We start from the raw sequence: 20553 nt of genomic DNA, 5'->3' as shown, positions 1-20553 counted from the left end.
AGGTAATTTTAGTTAGTGACATTTCAGCTTAAAAAAAATTATGTACTGTATCATATATTAATTAAGTTCCTGCCAGATTTTCAGTTGATTCCCTAGCCTCTGTTTGTCAGAGGATGGAGATGGATGGCAGGAGAGAGATCACTTGATCATTACCTGTTAGGTTCACTCCCTCTGGGACACCTGGCAATGGCCGCTGTCAGTAGACAGGATACTGGACTGGTTGGACCTTTTGTGTGACCCAGTATGGCCATTCTTATGTTCTTATTCTTATGAGACATTTAATTATCGAAGCCACCATTGTTAAAATATACTGGATTAAAGTCACTTTGTGGATAAGGAGAAATTGCAAATTTTCCTGAGCAGCATACAGTTCTTGCATATTTTAGCAGCAAAAGTTATATAATTCAGGGGTAGGGTGTTGCTTCCCAATATATATTCTACAGGAGTGAGAAGGAAATTCCCAGCATAGGAGGATAACTGGGTGGGGAGGGAGAGAGGAGGCAAGAGGAGCTGAGGCAAAAAGTGGAATTAAATAAGTGAAAAAACAAAACAGAAAAGATAGTGGAGAGAGAAATACACATTAGTATCATACAAACAAAAAGACGAATCCCTTTAAACAGTCCAAAAATACACACTTGACACCCAAAGGGGTGTCTGGCTCAGGTGAGACTTGGAGATGCACACAGCCCCTAGGGCCCCAGACATTATAAGTATAGTAAATCACCTATTGCCAATAGAACCTTGACATACTAGTCCATAAGGAAGCATCATCTAATAAAGCAATAATATATATATACACGTGCATACATTTAGTAATCAAATGGTAGTTTGTACATTGGTGCACCAATTCCATGAGCTAAGGCAATAGGAAATAAATTGATGATAAGAACATAAGAAAGGCCGTACCGGGTCAGACCAAAGGTCCATCTAGCCCAGTATCCTGTCTACCGACAGTGGCCAATGCCAGGTGCCCCAGAGGGAGTGAACCTAACAGGCAATGATCAAGTGATCTCTCTTAACATGTTCAGGCCCTTGACATTTTCCAGATCACTGTAAAAACTAGAAGTCTGCACAGATGAGAATTTGATAAAGATGATAACTCTTTAACCCCAATGAGAGAGAGAGGAAAAAAGGAACTTACATCAGTATCAACTTGTTTAGAGCAGCCATATCAGATCTCAGAGAGCAATTCAGAAATTCCATACAGTTGGATTATTCCATAGATGTCTCCTCTTGCAAGGGAGGAGCATGCAGATTTTTGAAGTATATTTCTGCCTCTTGAGGGGAACAAAATGATACTCACTTCTTGCCGTTCTTAATGTGGAGCGTTGCAGGGTATTTAATAAAATACTTCTAGTCCATTTTCCTGGACAATTGTTTTGAATGGTTAAAAGCTGTCCTCGTTGAAATCACATCATGGACATAGAACAGTATTTTAATTGCTGGTTCTCCACATAACAGCTCCTTTTCCCTCCCTCTAGATTTCTGCAATATAAGCTCCTTAGTGGTAAATTTCAGGAACTTCACAATCAATGCTTTAGGCCAGGTGTTCTCGCAACAGAATTTTTCGTGACCTCAGAGTGCGGCCACCAACTCTTGCTAGTGGACTCTTTGACAATTTTCCCTAAAATTCTTAATTAACTTTAGGAAAAATGAATACATATGCACATATACATGTCCAATCACAGTAATTTATTTATGTAGGGGTGTTTTTGCAGTCTCAATAATAACAACATACAGTGTTTCCATTCTTTACTGGACTTAAACAAAATAGAAACACAAATAAGGTGCTTTGCATGATCTTGTCATTTTGTTGTTGTTTCTTTTGCTTTTTTGGTTGCGGGGTTTTTTTTTAGACTTGCTAGCTAGTAAGTCTGCTTCTGTGAAAAGTGATATTTGTATGTTTGTTAATATCACTCTTCACAGCAGAGACTTGTTAGCTAGCTGGGAGGCAGTGAAAAGCGATATTAACAAACATGCAAATAATCACTTTTCATAGCAGATTTACTCAGCCCTAGCAAGCTGGAGGACTAATTAAGCATTGAATGGAGAGGTGGATAGGGAGGCAGTGGGGGCCGGGATGATAGGATGGTTGGGTGAGGGGCCAAGGGTGGCAGCGGGGACCAGGGGCGATGGGAGGGGGTTGAACTCGAAGCCCAGTGGTCAGGGGATGGAGCCCACTGCTGTGCAGTCAGAGCCCAAAGCCCCATGGTCAGAGCCTGCCGTCCACCACACCAGGGCTGAAGCCAGAAGCCTGCGCCCCACCCCCCATCACCACCCAGGAGGCTGTGGCTGCAAGAAAAGAAAGAAAGAGGCCGCATTTGAGAAACAATGCTCTAGGCTGATCTCCTGCAGCTGGCTGGGGGGCAAGAGCCTAGTGTTCCCATTCTGTATCAAAACAAAAATCTACTGGCAGATCCAATAGCTTAGTTACTAGGTTAGGGACAAATTTAGAGGGTTTACCTTTCTCTCTTCCCTCAGGGACACCCACAATCCTGATATTATTTCATTGTGAGTGGCTTTATAGATCAATTAGCTTGGTGTTAATAGTCTTGATATCATTACAATAACTCCTCACTTAAAGTCGTCCCGGTTAACGTTGTTTCGTTATTACGTTGTTGATCAATTAGGGAACATGCTTGTTTAAAGTTACACAATGCTCCCTTATAATGTTGTTTGGCAGCCGCCTGCTTTGTCCACTGCTTGCAGGAAGAGTAGCCCGTTGCAGCTAGCTGGTGGGGGCTTGTAACCAGGGTGGACCGGCAGCCCCCCTATCAGCTCCCCGCTCCCCTAAGTTTCCTGTGCAGCAGCCGCCCAGCAGGCTACCACTTGCTGGCAGTTCAGTTGTCCCTCCCCGCACTGAAATGTGCTACTCTTGCCCTCTGCCTTGGAGCTGCTCCCAGCAGCCTCCTGCTTGTTGTGCAAGGAAGGGGGAAGAAGGGGGCCAATGTCAGGATGTCGCCCTCCCCGCTACTCCTTCTCCATATAGAGCAGGGTGGGGACAGGACAGGGCTCAGGAGGAGAAAGCTTGCTGGCCGCAGCTGCTGTCTCAATTTCCTGATCTTTTTAAAGGCGATGTACTTAGAGTGGTGTCAGCATACTTAAAGGGGCAATGCACATCTCTCTCTCTCTCTCTCACACACACACACACACACACACACACACACACACACACACGGTGTGTGTCTCTGTTTGCCATGCTGTCTCCCCTCCCTCCATTCGTGCTGCCTTGTAGAGTGTGTGGCTACATTAACAACAATGTGTTAAGCCTTGAGGGCTCAGCCAAATGCTAGTTCATCATTTAGCAGGAAGGCATTCCCTGGGAAATATCCCACCTTCTTCCACCCTCTAACTTCACCACCTCAACCAAGCTTCACAATCATCATTGCTGTGTACAGTATTAAATTGTTTGTTTAAAATTTATACTGTGTGTGTGTGTTTTATTTATATATATATAAAAAACAATTTAATTTAATACATATATGTTTTTTGTCTGGTGAAAAAAAATTCCCTGGAACCTAACTCCCCCTATTTACATTAATTCTTATGGGGAAATTGGATTCACTTAACATCATTTCTCTTAGTCACATTTTTCAGGAACATAACTACGTTAAGTGAGGAGTTACTGTATAGCTTTTCATAACCTGTAATTTGTTCTGTTTGAAATCCTCTTCCACTTCAGAAATTCAGTGTTCTGCTTCACCCATCTGTCTGGATAGAGCTTGTAGTGCACTCTGAATCTCAGTCACAATGGTCTATAGGTTGGAAACTGTAGATTTAATTTCAACAGTCTCTGCAGCCACCTTTTGTTGTACAGCCATCAGTTGCGGACTGTCAGGCTAAGGAACCCTTTTGTTTGTAAAAGGCAGATCTCTCTCTTTTTGATGCTTTTGGATTACAGGAGGAAAATACAGAGCTAGAGTGCAGAGGGCATCTTGGGGGTTTCAGGTGTCCGGCGCAATATTTTGGGGGGGTTGGAAGGTGCGGCTTAGGGAAAAATGTTTGGGGATTCCCCATGGGCCACCTCAAAGCTCAAGCAACCTACATCCAGCTTGTTTGCAGCGCCCTCTGAGGTTCTAGATTTCTGATGTGTAGTTTGTGAAATAGCATTTCTGCATGTACTTGGAACTTATGGCTGTAGACATGGGTATAGGACACAGTATGAAATATTGAGCCAGATTTTTATATGAACTTTTAGGAAATAAAAATGAGTTTGCAATGTTTGAAAGTTTCCATGCGCCACCACTATTGCATTTTCGATGTCTCAATATCCTAAGACTTAAAAATGATTCTTTTATTCTAAGTGTTTTATTCCACATTGGATTCCGTTTTAAAAAAAATCTTTTCTTGTTAAATAAGACATTCCTCACAATGCACACCTGCTTCTTCACTCTGCTCTCTATACCAAAATACAAGAGTAGGCAAGTAGGATGCCTGAGGAACAGTGAAGGGAACCTGCTTGTGATTATGCAGACTTCTAGAGAAGGATATTTTAAAGACAGTACAAAGTACTGTATGAGGGGGGCAGGAATGAGAGATGATCCAAGTGACTGTTACCCCCCCCGCCCCCGCCGCCAGCCCCCACAGCTCATCTACTCTAACAGTGTGGCACATCCTCTCCACACAGATAAGTGCTTCTTGTGTTGTATTCACATAAGATTAATCTATTCTCCATGTTTTTCTTTTCTGTTCTTCCAGGATAATTTTATGTTGCTGCTACTACTGTAAAACTGAAACATGTAGGTTTCCTTTTATCCAAAGTGCCAAAGGCAACTGAACCCAGGGTGTGGCGGTGCCCTGGCTGATCCCTAAGCCAGCCAACGAGCTCAGCCACGTGCTGGCCAGTTTCTACAGTCACACAGGGTCTGACGTGTGTGGGCCTGGGTGCTAACTGGGTGGGTTGTGGCTCATCCAGCCCCACCCATGGCTATGCCCTGCGGGGATGTACAGAAGGTCAGAATACATGATCTAATGGTCCCTTTGGGGTTTAAACTGGAATCTGTGAATTAGACTTTACAACTCCCAGTGAAGTAGGTAAGCGCATTCCCATTTTAGAGAGGCAAACAGAGATTAAGAAACTTGCCCAAAGTCACACAGAAAGCCTGCAGAAGAAGTGGGAAGAGAACCCAGACTTTCTGATATCCAGGCCTGCGTCTTAGCCATCCTTTTAACTGTATTTATATGCAAAATGGGAGTCACTGAGAGTACCCTAGGAGCAGCTCTAGCTTATGGCATCCTATATCACCCCTTGTGGGCCATTGGAGCACTCCAGAATAGCTTGATCACAGCGTTCTCTGACCACTCCTCATCCCGCTCACAAGGTATGCATCATCCCCCAGTACTGCGAGGCATGAGGGCATAAGGTGGTTCCACCAGCCTTAGGCCACTGAGGGGAGGTCCATACGCTATAGAAATTCTCTGTGGGGCCAGTTCTGCTGCTGTGGAACTGAAAATCATTTGAAATATGATAATAAGAACATAGGATTTGCCGTATTGGGCCAGACCCAAGGTCCACCTAGTTCAGTATCGTGTCTCTGACAGTAGCCAGTGCCAGATGTTTGAGGCCCATGTGAGAACCCCATGGTAAACAGATGTGGGATAACTTATCTCCTACATATATCTCATCCTGATCTTTGGTAGTTAGAAATTGGCTGAAGCTCTGAAGCATAAAGTTAATAGCACTTTCAAAGTTGTCATCTTTGGTCATAACAACTCTGGATATTCTTGATATCTGTATAAAGGTTGGAGTGTGAAGGAGAATGTAAATAAACAATGGCGGACAAACAAGGTCTTTTATTTCAGTACAAGTGGGGATAAAGCACACAGAACTATGGGAATGGCTTTCACTTTACTAAACAAAATGTTTTGCTCTAATTCATAATTCTTGGTCCTATCAGCATTATGTGATCACACTTCCTTTACATATCTTTAAAGTCCAGGCATTAAATATGTTTATAGTTGGGGGTGAGGGGGGGCAGAGAGGAGGAGTTAAATGTGAATCCCCTGTGGTCTGTTTATATAAATGTGTTCTTCTGTTATCTGCACCATGCACATTACTGCCTACTCATCATTCCTTGATTTTCATTTTGTTAGTTATTGTCTTCTAAAAGAGGGAAAATCTTCAAACAAAAAATGTTCATCTTTTAGTTTAAAAACCACTGACCTTAATTTCTTCCAGCCTGGGGCAGAAACCTGGAAAGGGCCTTTTTTTTTTTTTTTTAGCACACCACAACATGACCAGCCTTGGCAGAAACAGCCAGTGTTCAATTAAAAAATGTCTAAAACCTTGCCTCAGGGTACGAGAATGTGTCAGGCAGGATTGTTAGAAGATAGTGCAGGAACTTTGAAGGAAAAGGTTTGTAGCTGCCATGTAAAATACTTTCCCAATATCTTATCAGATCAAAGGACCAAAATACAGCAAGGATGCAAACATTTTCTTGTTTAAACCTCAGTTAATTTCTCAAATATAATGCATATAAAATTTGCTTTATTCCACCTTCTAACTCAAATCTCAATGTCTGGATTATTTCTCCAGTGGCTCAAGTCAGGGAAACAGTATCAAGGCAGGGGAGAAAATTAACTGTAACCATTAAAACAAATCCAAAAAAAGTCATTACATAATTGAAATAATTTACAGTTCTAATACACTTTGCAACTTAAAATTAGCCATATATAAAGCATGATTTAAAAAGCTTATTTGACAGTATTCTGGGAAGCTGTCACTGGCAAGTGGAAGGTAAGGGAGGGTGTCTTAAGTTGTTGGACCTGCTTCAGTAAGGTACTTAAACACATGCCTAACTTTAAGCATGTGAGTACTCCCATTGAAGTCAATGGGCTGTTCATGTGCTTAAAGTCAAGTATGCACTTAAGTCCCTTTCAAACTTGAGACTGTAATTTCTACAAAATATCTTTTAATTAAAAAAAATGTAGCCCTTCTGGTTGTGAAGGTAACCACCCAATGTAAAGAGGTGTGCAATGCTTTCTTCCAGAGTATTCAGACAACTCGAGTACTGATAGATTATGCAAGCAGCAGAAGAATGAAAAGGGCAAAAACACAGGTCGTTTTTTTCATTTCAGAACCGTGAAACTGACCAAAATTAAGTCAATTTCACCCATTACTATTTGGGAAGACTCTGAGAGGCAGTAGAGGAATGCACACAGAAAGGTGGTGGTAGAACAGGGAAAAGAATCCCTAGATCTCCTGGCTGAGTGTTAGCCTTCCTTCCAAGTGCATTGTATGATAAATAGGAGTCACTGAAAGCACCTCTTAGTGCAACTATTTACAGGGGATGAAACCCCACCCCCTAAAAAAATAAAACAGCAACAAACCACAAACCCTGCATCTAGGTTGAGAAGTGGAGATCCCTCTTCCTCCAACAGCAGCCTGGAAGCTCGATAATAGAGTAGTAGAAACAACTTGCTCCTCACTGTTACCTATCTCCTAGAAATCAGGAGGCCACGGAGTAAGGCAGACAGAGAAAGAAGTCTTTGCTAGAGGGAAGGTTACAAAGGTTTAAGATACCTCCCATCTGAGACTGATATGAAACACAGATGACTGGAGAAGGGCTAAGACCACCACCCTGATGAGAATTCTTGATGCTTCCCAGGAAAAGGATTTGGCTTTTATCGGGGAACAGCTCTTGCATCTTGCTATGGAACCCTCCCCCAATCCTCTGTATTGGCCTGTTAGGTATTGGTCACATGTTTTCAAACTCTGAAGCAGAGCAGAGTTAGTTTTCTCAGCATATTTTGACTCTCTCACTTTTGCTTTCTTGGAGATTGCAGAGTTTTTTACAATGTCAAGTCAAACTAGGGAAACCATATGGCTTAGAAAGTGTGGGCTGGACTGTTCTGTAGAGACAGATTTAGCTAATGAGTACCATTTTGAATGAACAGTTCAACCCGGAACACTTTTATTATAATGAATCATTTATAGTGCACATATAATACCTTTTCAGTAACATACCAAATATACATACAATGGTAAAAAAAAATTGATTAGAATCAGAGTATAATATTTGGTACTTCACACCCTGAAAATGTAGAAAATCTGCAGATTGATCAAGATTATGGCTAGGGAAAGTGGAGAAAACTCTCTCACACTGCTTCACCACTCGGTATAGTGCTGCACATAGTCGTTGTAACTAAGACTAGAAATCTAAACCATTAATGCCTATTTTAATTTCAATATCAGGTCTTACTAAGAAAATACAAACCCAAAGTAAGCAAAACTGCCATCACAAACTATAAAGACCAGTCACTTATGTGCCTTATAAGACCCCTACATATTATGTAACTACTGTTTAAATCAGGAGCAGGGCCAGGAGCTACAGGGAGAGCAGCAGCATCTGCTGCCACCACATGGTGGAAGAAGCTGGAATGCAGTGATAAGGTGGTTTGCAGAGAGAGGGTTTGCTGCCTGAAACAATCAGAGGCCCTGGTGCTGCCATTCCATAGGGAGGGGAGGGTGTCTCCCAACTACAGCAGGTCCCATTGCCCAGGCTCAGCACTTCACTGGCAGATCCCAGACTCTGACATTCCACTCTGGAGAAGCCCCTTTATCCCAGTGGGAAGTAAGAGGGGGACTGCTCGGCGCCCTGGTCAGCTGTGTGGCAGAGATCAATTGAAGCCTACTTGTGTTCTGTCACTACTACTTTCACCTCCAGCAAGAAGTGGTGGGAGAGAGAGAGGAAGGGGGATCAGAGGCCAGAGGGATGTCAGAGGAGCTGGGGGTCTGGGATCTGGCAAGCTAGGGGCAGAGGGACTGGGGAACGGGGGGAGTCAGGAGAAAAGAGGGCAAAAAATGAGAGCTGTCACTGCTGGGGACCCAATGGATGAGGCTGGCAAAACATAGCCCTGACCTTTCTAGGAGCTGTGCTGGGACAAGGATGCCAGCACAGGGGCTGGCTAAGGGATACCCTGGCACCTCAGGCTGCACTGCCTCCAGGACCATCCACATTGCCCCTGCCAGCTTTTGGAAGCAGGCTGCCTCCTCATGGAACCCCATCACCACACTTTGGGTGAGCTAGGGTTACCATACGTCCGGTTTTTCCTGGACATGTCCGGCTTTTCGGCAATCAAACCCCCGTCCGGGGGGAATTGCCAAAAAGTCGAACATGTCCAGGAAAAATACCGGCCGAGCACTTCCTCTCCCGCGGCTGCTCTGCTCCTCCCCTGACTCAGACTTCGGCTCTGTTTAAGAGCCAAGCTGCCCGAGCCAGCGCTACCGGCTTCGCGCAGCCCCCATGCCTCCGGACCCTGCGCCCCCGGAGCAGAGCAGCTGGAGCCGGGGAGGAGAAGTGCCCAGCTGGCGGCTGGGGTCCAGAGTCAAGGGGGCTGCCCGAAGCCGGTAGCACTGGCTCGGGCAGCTTGGCTCTTAAACAGAGCCGAAGTCTGAGTCCGGGGAGGAGAAGTGCCCGCCTGGGGGCGCAGGGTTCGGAGGCATAGGGGCTGCCCAAAGCCCGAGTGCTACCGGCTTCGTGGTTTGCCGGGCAGCCTCCAGACCCTGCGTCCCCGGCTGGGCACTTCCCCTCCCGGGCTCCAGCTGCGCTGGGGAAGCGCCAGCCGGGGGCGCAGGGTCTGGGGGCTGCCCGGCAAACCGTAAAGCCGGTAGCGCTCGGGCAGCCCTTTTCGCGTGGCTGGGAGGGAGGAGGGGGAGTTAGGGCGGGGACTTTGGGGAAGGGGCGGGGAAAGGGCGGAGTTGGGGCGGGGCTGGGGGTGGGAAAGGGGCAGGGCCGGGGTGGGAAAGGGGCGGGGCTAGGGCCCGTGGAGTGTCCTCTTTTTTTATTTTTTAAATATGGTAACCCTAGGGTGAGCCCCCTAGCATTGCAACAAGCCTGGATAGAGCCGCCCACAAATGCAAAGGCAGCATTATCTGGGCTGGAGTTAGCTCCAAAGTAGCCGAGTGAGCGCCTATGGCCACAGCCTGCGATCCCCTGCCCTGCCAAAGCGCACTGCTCACTGACAGAGTGTGACTGCCGATGTACTGGTGCGGTCGGCTCTGCTGCTGAGTGGAGCGAGGAGCAGGCAGGCTGCACTACGGACTGAGCATTGTGATAGTGAATCCTTCTGAAATGAGCAGAGCACTTTGGTCATTGCCTATTTACCATAAGTTAGGACCCACCCAAATTTTCACTCCGAGCTACAGCACTCTATCACAGACCATTACATTTAATCAGGTTACCCATTTATTGAGCCCAATAACTGTGTTTGACTAAAGCATATCTTCCATAAAAGGCATCATCCAGTCTTGATTTGAAGATTTCAAAAGGTGGGGAATCCACCACTCCCCTTGGTAGTTTGTTCTAATGCTTAATCACCATCGCTGGTAAGAGTGGTGCCTAATTTCTAATTTGAATTTGTCTGGCTTTAGCTTCCAGCCAGTGGTTTTTGTTAAGTCTCTCTCTGCTAAATTAAAGAGCTTTTTAGTGTCCAATATTTTCTCCCTGTGAAGGTACTTAGCCACTTTACATATGCACTCAGTCTTCTTTAAGTCTCTCATGGTGAGGCATTTTCTCCAGCGCTCAAATCATTTTTGTGGCTCTTTTCTGCACCCCTTTTTCCAACACCTTTTTAAAATGTGGACATTAGAATGGTATGCAGTATTCCACTCTTGGTTTCACCTGTGCCCTAAAGAGGAGTAAAATCACCTCCCTTCTCCTACTCACTAGTCCTGTGTTTAGACATCCAAGGACTGCACGGGACCTTTTTGCCACAACATTGCACTGGGAGCTCATGTTGAGTTGCTTGTCCACAATGACCCCTCAGTTCTTTGCAGAGTCACTGCATTCCTGGGTACAGTCCCCTACTTTGTGTAAATATGACCTGCCTTCCTTGTTTCTACATGTATATATTTGTATTTGGATGCACTATATGTGTAGTGTATATTTTTAAAAAAAAGTTTTTTGAACTTTTATAGGGCCTTAAAATCAAATATTTCAAAGTGGTGGTGGTATTGGTTATTGTTTTATCGCTTTTTTCATAGAAAATTGACTGATAAATGTAACACTTTTCTGAAGATATTTTTGGCACCTCTGTTATGTACATGTATTCTCAGATTGCTGTCTGGAATGTGCTGAGAGCTTTCAAACTCTTATTGAATAAAGCCATACGAGGTCAGGTCCCTTAATTGTTTTTTACTGCAATTGCATTGGATTAAAACATGTTTCCCCTGTATTTCCAAAGAAAATTTCTCATGCTCACATACTAAGAACAACATGTTTTTCTGACACATGTAAAGATATGCCAGAAGCTGCTGTTAATAATCTAGGCTCTGTTCCTGCAGTGAACTCCACATAAGCAGACCCATCCATCTGTCCAGAACTCCCAACGAATTCAGCAGGGCTCCGTGGAAGATAGAAATCTGCCCCTTAAATTAAAGTCCCTGTTCAATACCAGAGTTGAATATATTCCTTAACTATATGTTGTGTTTCCTTTTTAAAATTGGTTTTTTTTCTCTTTAAGGACTTTCCTCTATGTATGTAAAGTAACATTTTTCTACAATAGCAGCTGCAATATGAAATAGGGTCCAATGTAATATTTCCAAAAATGCATATACTTTAAAGTAACAAAGATTTAAATGCCTGTAATTTTGTTACAACTGAAAATATTAAGGATCGATTGATTGAGTCTTGTGGTTACTGGCAGAAGTGCTGAATGTTTTGTGTGGCTGGAATAACATATAAGAACACAAAATGCTTATTCAAGAGGAGCTGAACAAGGAGGAGGAGTTCTTTGTACTTTATCATAAATGTCACTTAGTATCAGTCACTTAATGTGAGGGATTGCTAACCAAACTTAAGCAGGAAGATGCTTCAACTGTGCATGCAGAGCCCTTTTTGAACTCTAAAAACAATCAACTAAATCAGCCTGGGCAGCTACTTAAGACACTTGGTGTAGATCCCAAATATTACAAATTTCAGAGTAACAGAAAAAACATTTGCAATGAGGCATGTGAAATGTAGCAGAATCAAGGCCTTGCTATGATGTAGGTCAAGCTTTTAATATGAGTTGCATCATGCTACTCATCACCTGGTCCAGAGCTAGTAGAGCATTTGGTCCTGTCACCAGCACACACAATGGGTGTTGCTGCATATAGCAGGGTGGACACCTGCTCCTGCCTGGAAGGGCCTGAGGTAGCCCAGGGTGAAGGCTGAGCTGATTGGGGGAAGTGGCTGCAGCTGGGGCCATGCCCCAACCAGATTCAGCTGGCCCTATAAAGGCAGGGAGCCAGGAGCTCACACACAGTCTCTCTCTGCAGTCAGAGAGAGATAAGGGTCTGGTTGCAGGGAGCTAGACACAGGGTACCTGAGTGGAGCAGGGCTGGGGAGCTCCTGCCAGGAAAGTCCCAGGCTGTGGCCTAGGAGAAGGCCAAGGAGTACTGGGGGTTGCAGAGGGCAGCCCATTGGTAGGCTAAGGCAGCAGGTCCAAACCCAACCTTGCAGATGATGAGTGGCCTATAATGCAGTCTGCCCCAGGGAGCGGGGGCTAGTTGGTGACTGGCAGTGGCCTTATCCTGGGGTGAGGTAGGGATAGTGGGTGGGGGTTCCCCTGGGGAGGGGAAACCCAGAGAAAGGAGTTCTGTCAGGGGCAGCCCCCCAAATAAGGGCACTGGGGTCCTGGGAGGGACACGGTGGGCCAGAAGCGGTAAGGTGGATCACTGGCCTGCAGAGGGCGCGCTGGAGGTGGATTGAGCTGATTCCCCGAGACGACCAGCAGGAGGCGCCGCAGGGGTGAGTCCGCACCCTTACACTGCATCTTTGGACCACAGACAGTAGATCCCGGCTCAGATGGAGTTGGAGGCTCAGCTTGCCTCACCCTGATATTGTGTAACAGACCATTACAGAGGAATGTGGTATACTTTGGTTCAAAGGCCTGTCTCTGCCAATGACTGGCAAGTGGCAATTATTGGTGTAAAGACTGGCTGATTGAGTTCATAAGACTTAGAACCATTAAAAAGACCACTTGCATACAAAGGTGTTTTTTCATTTTTATTACAGTTGTTGAACTCTTCAATTTCTGAAGCAGTCACAGTCCACTTGCGAGTAACCATTTTTGTTTAAAAAAAAAAAAAAATAAAGCCCACAAAATTATAGATTCATAGATTCATAGATTCTAGGACTGGAAGGGACCTCGAGAGGTCATCGAGTCCAGTCCCCTGCCCACATGGCAGGACCAAATACTGCCTAGACCATCCCTAGTAGACATTTATCTAACCTACCCTTAAATATCTCCAGAGACGGAGATTCCACAACCTCCCTAGGCAATTTGTTCCAGTGTTTAACCACCCTGACAGTTAGGAACTTTTTCCTAATGTCCAATCTAGACCTCCCTTGCTGCAGTTTAAACCCATTGTTTCTGGTTCTATCCTTAGAGGCTAAGGTGAACAAGTTCTCTCCCTCCTCCTTATGACACCCTTTTATATACCTGAAAACTGCTATCATGTCCCCTCTCAGTCTTCTCTTTTCCAAACTAAACAAACCCAATTCTTTCAGCCTTCCTTCATAGGTCATGTTCTCAAGACCTTTAATCATTCTTGTTGCTCTTCTTTGGACCCTTTCCAGTTTCTCCACATCTTTTTTAAAATGCGGCGCCCAGAACTGGACACAATACTCCAGCTGAGGCCTAACCTAACCTAATTATGTAGCATTCTCTTTAAAATAAGAGAGTAAATTTAACTATAAGCTTAGATTCTTAATATTTGTTTCAGTTCATTCCAGCTACTTTTTTTAATCCAATTTGAACAAATGTACATCATTAAGATTTAAGAACTCATTCTTTCTTCATTAGAATGCTGTGGCTTGAGTGCTGATCGGTCTTTCAATTCTTACTAAGTAACAGGAAACAGCAGTGACTTTTGGAAAACGTAAAATTACTTTGGTTTCCAGTTACATACCACAAGTGCCCCTCCTTTTGATTTCCCCGTTTTTGGGTGTTTGTTTTAATACAGTTCCTGGTACCCATATAAGTAAATTTTTGTCTCTGTTTCCATCGTTCCTCAAATATATTATTGTGTGTTTTTGTTTTTCTTGGAAAAAGTACTTCTTAACAAACACATTCTTTAGCTGTAATGCTAGTTTCTTAAAAACAGGCACCGCAGCTAACACTTATTTATTTATTAAATTATCTAGAGAGGTGGGCACTGCCGGATACAGTACTGCTAGTAAGTTTGGACAGTTTACCTCCACTCAAAAGTAAATTCTGAATTACTGGTAGAAATAAAGCATGCTCTCTGATGCTTTATATAAAAATATAAATGCAAAATTCAGTTCAGATTAGTCCATAACTCTGATTTCCAAATAGTGTCCATTTTCATTAGTGAAGTAATTTTGTTTCCGTACTATAACCTTCAAAAAAAAGTCAAATATTGACCCTTTCCTCAAATTGTAGTAGTTCTGCTACAACTGGTGCTAACCCTTGCAGCTAAAAACGTAGAGCAGTTTCACAGTGGTGTCAGAATACCTCCTCCCCCCTGACTTTTTTAATTGAACTGCTTTCTTTCTCCAACTCAGAAGCCATTCAAGAGTTCAGTTTTAAAACGGTTTGACATTCCAGCATTTCTTCTTGTTCTTGGGTGCTCCGTAGTACGTCAAGTGTGTATGGCTTTGGGACTGTGATTTCACTTTGAAACTCCTTTTGTTTTTTTGTCTGGGAAACTGAAGAGTATAAAATCATGCAACTCTAATATGTTTTCTCTGTCTCTCTATCTTAGTTGACTAGTTTGGTGCAGCACCCAAATTCATCAACTCAAACCCTAGAATACTATGGCTATGCCTATACTACAGTCTATGTCAGCAAAACATATGTCACTCAGGGGTGTGACTATTCCATCTCCCCAGAGTGATAAGTTACACCAACATAAGCATTTGTGTGCACAGTGCTATGTCAGCAGGAGACATAGCTTATACCGCTCAAGAAGGTGTGGGTTTTTTTTTTAATACCAACAGAAGAACTCTCTCCCATAGGCATAGAGCATCTTCACCAGATGTGCTGCTGCAGCATGGCTGTACAGAAGCTCCCCGACTTCTGAAAGCGTTCCGTTCCGGAATGCCTTGCATAAGTTGGGAAGTATCTCCAACAATTACATCCAAAAAAAAAAAAAGCTTACGGAACCTTCTTGGTAAGTTTTGGATTTCTGTAAGTCAGGTTTGCATAACCGGGGGAGCATCTGTATCAGTACAACTGCACCACTGCAGTGCTATATATATAGACCTACCCTAAGTCTCTCCATCCCCGCGCCAGGGGGAAATCCCAAAAACTGGGCCTTCAATCTAGCAACAGAGTCATTTTGAAGGAAGAATATCTGGCACTTTTTTGAATCTTGCTATATTCATGATAACTTAAAGTTAGCCTGGTCAGGAGTATCTCTAGATGATGATGATATTCTAGTAATATCCGGAAGTTAACATTGCTGAGGCAGGGTTTCTATTCTAAACCCTGTTTTCAGTTACTCAGGGTTTCTATTCTCAGAAACGTCAGGGTTTCTGTTCTAAACCCTGTTTTCAGTTACTCATAACTGTTTAATAAACATGGCCATTTAGGCAGGGCCGGTGCTTCCACTAGGCGACCCTAGGCAGTTGCCTAGGGTGACAGGATTTGGGGGTGGCATTTTGCCACCCTTGGCGGAAATTCGGAGGCGGGGGGTCCTTCCACTCCGGGTCTTCGGCGAAAATTTGGTGGCGGGCCCTTCACTCACTCCGGGACCCGCCGCCGAAGTGCCCCGAAGATGTGGAGCGGAAGGACCGCCGCTGCCGAATGCTCAGAGGCGGAGCACTGCCGCCTAGGGCGACAAAAACCCTGGTGCCGCTCCTGCATTTAGGATTAAATTTTCTAGCCCTGGTCTCTACATTAGACATTTATTTTCTGTTTTGGGGAGGAAGTGTTAAATACTTAAGCTTGTATTTTAGTATGAGTAACATTTCAGAAAATTATAGTTTCTGCATTATAAGTAATTAGTGCAACCTTTCAATGAACAGTTGTGTCTGAAATGGCTGAGAATATGAAAGTTAAATTTTAACTGAGAGATTCCCTTAATTGAAGAGAAGTGCCTTTGATTGTTCAAAACTGATTGAGATTTAGCTGATTTAAGAGGCTTTGAAAGTTGCACTTTGAGCACAGAATGTAAATTTATCACTTAATCAGTGATGTGTTTGAACCATCACACACCAATGTTAGGAAGGGAAGTAGTCTGTGCTGTGCATGTGTGTGCTGCTGATGTGACTGTGTACTGAATGCACACATCTACTAAGATGCGGAGTAAAGTGTGTGTTGAATGAACCAGGCTTTAGTGCATAATAAAGAGTGAGAGTATAACAGCCCTAATTCATTCACTGGTCACTTGCTTGGACAGTTCAGTTGCAGGAGCACTTGGATGCATACCTGGAGCGGTGTAGGGTATTCTAATATTATATAGCTAATAGATTTAGATTTATGGATTTTTTTTCTTAAGACTTCTTCTTCATTAGGAAATGCCATTAAAAACTATATTAAGAGAAAAGTTAAGACTGCATGGTAAAACCCTTAAGTCAGGAAATGTCAAAGTTGAATGCACAAGCTTAAAACTATAGCTTTTATATATAGTCATTATACACATTGTGAAACACTTTCTGTCACCTTGCAAGGTCAATCTTGTAGAGTGCACACTGATTGAAGGGCCACAAGGTGCTACAGTCCCTCTTATCTCTTTTTCCCCCCACCCCCTTTGAACTCAACCTATTAGTGACCGTAACCATCACTTCATGGAAGGCTCAGCACAACTACTATGTGCTCTTTGGCCTTTCGGTATTCTGGGACATTTTTGAAAAACACTGTGTGGAATAAGACAGTGTGAAGGGGGTTCCACTCACTACATGTGCCTCCTTGTGGCTGGGTCTGGGAATTAGCTTTTGCCCCATCTAGCACCCCCTTCTTTGGTTGCTCAAGCTGTGGCCCCTCTGGCTGTGACCAAGGGTACTCCCTCTTTGTGACTCAGTCCTCTGGCCAGGTCAATATACAGTCTCCCCCCCACTTCTGGGGTAATTAAGTTCTCTTGGACACGCTGTCCATATGCTGTCTCAGGTAGTCTTCTGTTCCAATTCCAGGTCCTGTGCCACTTTCCCAGTGGCTAGAAGGGGATCCCAGGTCCACCTATTGGTCTGGTTGAAGCCCAGGGACCCTATGTCTAGCAACCTAGGTCTGCTTAGTCTCAGTCCCAGTTGTTGTTTCCCTCGACTCTTACTCCACCTCTATCTCCTTGCCTATCTCTGGGTTTACCTCCAGAGATTCAACTGCTCCCCAGGGCTACTTCACTCCTCTAGGCCTCTTGTAAGAGCAGAACCCCAAGACTTACTCTACCCCTGTATCTCCTCCTTGTCCCTAGCCAATTCCCCCTTCTTTTAGGAAATGACTGGAGATCTCTTCCCTGCAACCCCTTTGTGCTCTTGCTTCCTGACTTTATATTCCTCTCCCAGTTGGGCTGATCTGTCATTAGGCCTTATCAATCCCTGGTTCTTCTCCAGCTACAGCATATAAAGTTAATTGGCTCCTTGTGGCCCACATTAACCCTTCTGTGGGGTGAACACCCTATCAGAGACAGCATAGAGCATTCTTTCAGATTATTGTAACCTTGGTTTCCCAGTGCTATCATAAATGTGCTTCAAATAAGTCAAAAAATTATAACTTTAAACTATAAAGTTATAAAGACAAGTTATATTAGACTTTTAAGGATATTTTGTTGATTAAAGGGACATTGTTAACCTGAAATCTAGTCAGTTTCATAAAATGGATTAAAAGTTGTCAGGTGTCACTTCTGAACTACTACCATTTTTGTGTAGTTTTTACATCCACTTCGTTTTTTATTTTTAATTTCTTCCTCTCCTCTTCTACTGTGTGACCCACGCAAACAGGAAAAAAGGATTGACTATGGCAGGGAAGCAATGAAACTGGTTATACATAGAGTGATGTAAGATGCACAAAGCAAGCAGACTAGAGAAATATATTCTTCTCTAATCTTTCATTTCTAATTGCCTTAGACATAACAGTAGAAGGGAAATATATAGCCCAAGGTCCAGTGTGCTTCAACAGCAGCCCTATGAACTACAAGTTGTGGGCTACAAACTCTGGCATCTTGGGAGAACTTCCTGGTTCCTGCCAGGATATACCTCTGCCCTCCACAGCAGGAGTTCTCAGCACTGGCTGAGCTGGGAGCGCATCGCAGGCAAGCAGAGAGGAGGCTGCTGGACTGTAATCCTGTTCTATGTTCTTTACAGGTAGGACCAAAAAGGTCTTAAAGAGCACCCTGAGAGGAGTTTAAATGACATACAGGGGAACATGGGCTTGTTTGTTTTGGGGTTTAGTTATTGTGGGAGTTAGAACATATTTGTAAGGTGGGTTGTGTTGTACAATGTACTCTCTGCTCTCCCAAGAGGAGGTCTCAGCTGACTGAGCTGGGAGCATGTCGCTGCTGGACTGTAATCCTGTTCTATGTTCTTTACAGAATAAAGCCTTGTTCCTGGTGGTTGGTCTGAGTGGGTCTGGTCTGAGGTGAACACCCACTGACACACACCACAGAGCACATAAGGGCCTCAGGCTCAGTTTCCCAACGTTGTATAAAATGTCACATAGTAGGCTTCCCCTATCTTGAACAACCTCATACTGGGCCAGTGAACAGGAAAGGGGGTTACATATATATTTAGATGGAAGTGTGATTTGTTATTAAGTTGATCTTGTCTCCGTCAAATGAGTCTCAGATAAGCAGTCAGTCAGTTCACAGGTTTGCAGCACTTGCATGAGTTCTATTGAGAGCTGGCTAGTCACATGGTACTGGCTCCCTTCTGTCTTGCCATCTACTAAAATGCATGAAGCCAACTAAAAACAAGCTCATAGTCTACTTAAGCATTGGCTTGCCACAGAGATGTTATGCAGTCACAAATGGGAGGGGGTGGTAGGTCTAGAAGACAATAGTAGTTCATTTGATTTAATATTTGCTAAACTATTATGATTTCCTCAGCACTATACAAGGCACAGATGAAATCCTGTTCTGTGCCTATGGCAGATACAGTCTAAGGGCTTGTCTACACAGTGCATTAGTACACACTAAGTTGGGTGTACATTCTAGTGCTCACTAGCATGTTGCACACCAACTGATCCATGTGGACCTTGCTGGCACACCCTGTAGTGGCAGTCAAAAAAGCAAACAGAATGTTGGGAATCATTAGGAAAGGGATAGATAATAAGACAGAAAATATCATTGCCTCTATTATAAATCCATGGTATGCCCACATCTTGAATACTGCATGCTGATCTGGTTGCCCATCTCAAAAAAAGTTTATATTGGAAAAGGTATAGAAAAGAGCAACAAAAATCATTATGGGTATGGAACAGCTTCCATATGAGGAGCGATTAAAAAAAATTGGGACTTTTCAGCTTGGAAGAAAGACGACTAAGGGGGAATATGATAGAGGTCTATAAAATCATGACTGGTGTGGAGAAAGTAAATAAGGAATTGTTAACACTCCTTCTCATAACACAAGAACTAGGGGTCACCAAATAAAATTAATGGGCAGCAGGTTTAAAACAAACAAAAGGAAGTATTTCTTCACACAATGCACAGTCAGCCTGTGGAACTCCTTGCCAGAGGATCTTGTGAAGGCCAAGACTGTAACAGAGTTAAAAAAAGAACAGGTAAGTTCATGGAGGACAGCCAAGATGGGATGGTGTCCCTAGCCTCTGTTTGGCAGATGCTGGGAATGGGCGACAGAGGATGGATCACTTAATGATTACCTGTTCTGTTTATTCCCTCTGGTGCACCTGGCATTTGCCACTGTCTGAAGACAAGATATACATGGACCATTGGTCTGACCCAGTAGGGCCATTCTTATGAAAGGTCTGTGGTGCATGTTATAATGTAGTCCCATTTCAAACTGTACTACATCACTGTGCACTTTGGACCTTTTAGTGCTCACCAACTGGGTCCACCTGGTCCAATGAGTGTGCAACATGCTAGTGTGTACTAGAACTTGCATCCCAGCTGGTACATGAAGACAAGTGCTAAGAGGGAGGGTGACTTCCAATGCTTTTTAATGTGATCTGCTTCCTGTTTGGTAGACTAGGCAATTTACAGAGGAATCACTATTTTACAATGATATTTTCCAAAGTTGTAACTCCAGAAAATGGTATTTCTGGCATTGATAACAGCTCCAGAAATTTTAATTAATGAGTGTAGTGTTGCCAACTCTTGCAATTTTATTGTAAGCCTTGCACTATTTGATGTGATTTTGATTTTTCTTAAAGCCCCAACTTATGAAGCCTTGTGTTTGGGGTGAGAACCTCAGCTTTCATAAAAAAAATAAAAAATCCCGAGCCCTTATAGTTGCAGAGAAAAGCCTGCAAATGTGATCCAAGTGTAGCCTAAATGCTCAAAACCTACAAAGCAAATAAAAAGTACCCAATTTAAAAAAAAAAAAAAAAAATACTCCTGATGTTGGTGAGCCTGACTTGTGATTTTGAATATGTGGGTCGGCAGAACTGTGGGGGAAGAAACACTAGTCTGAGGATTGTGTTAAATAAATTACTGAT

At 43.7% G+C, this 20553-nt stretch overlaps 1 protein-coding gene across 2 annotated transcripts in view; it reads left to right on the top strand.

Moving 5' to 3' along the window:
• UST (uronyl 2-sulfotransferase) overlaps positions 1-20553 on the top strand; it is a 316217-nt gene that overhangs the window by 154737 nt on the left and 140927 nt on the right. The window lies entirely within an intron of this gene.

The sequence above is a fragment of the Malaclemys terrapin genome, chromosome 3 (genome assembly GCF_027887155.1).
Source record: "Malaclemys terrapin pileata isolate rMalTer1 chromosome 3, rMalTer1.hap1, whole genome shotgun sequence".
Classification (NCBI taxonomy): Eukaryota; Metazoa; Chordata; order Testudines; family Emydidae; genus Malaclemys; species Malaclemys terrapin.
The sequence above is the reverse complement of the archived record's forward strand: the minus strand, read 5'-3'. Positions and strand labels throughout refer to the sequence as shown.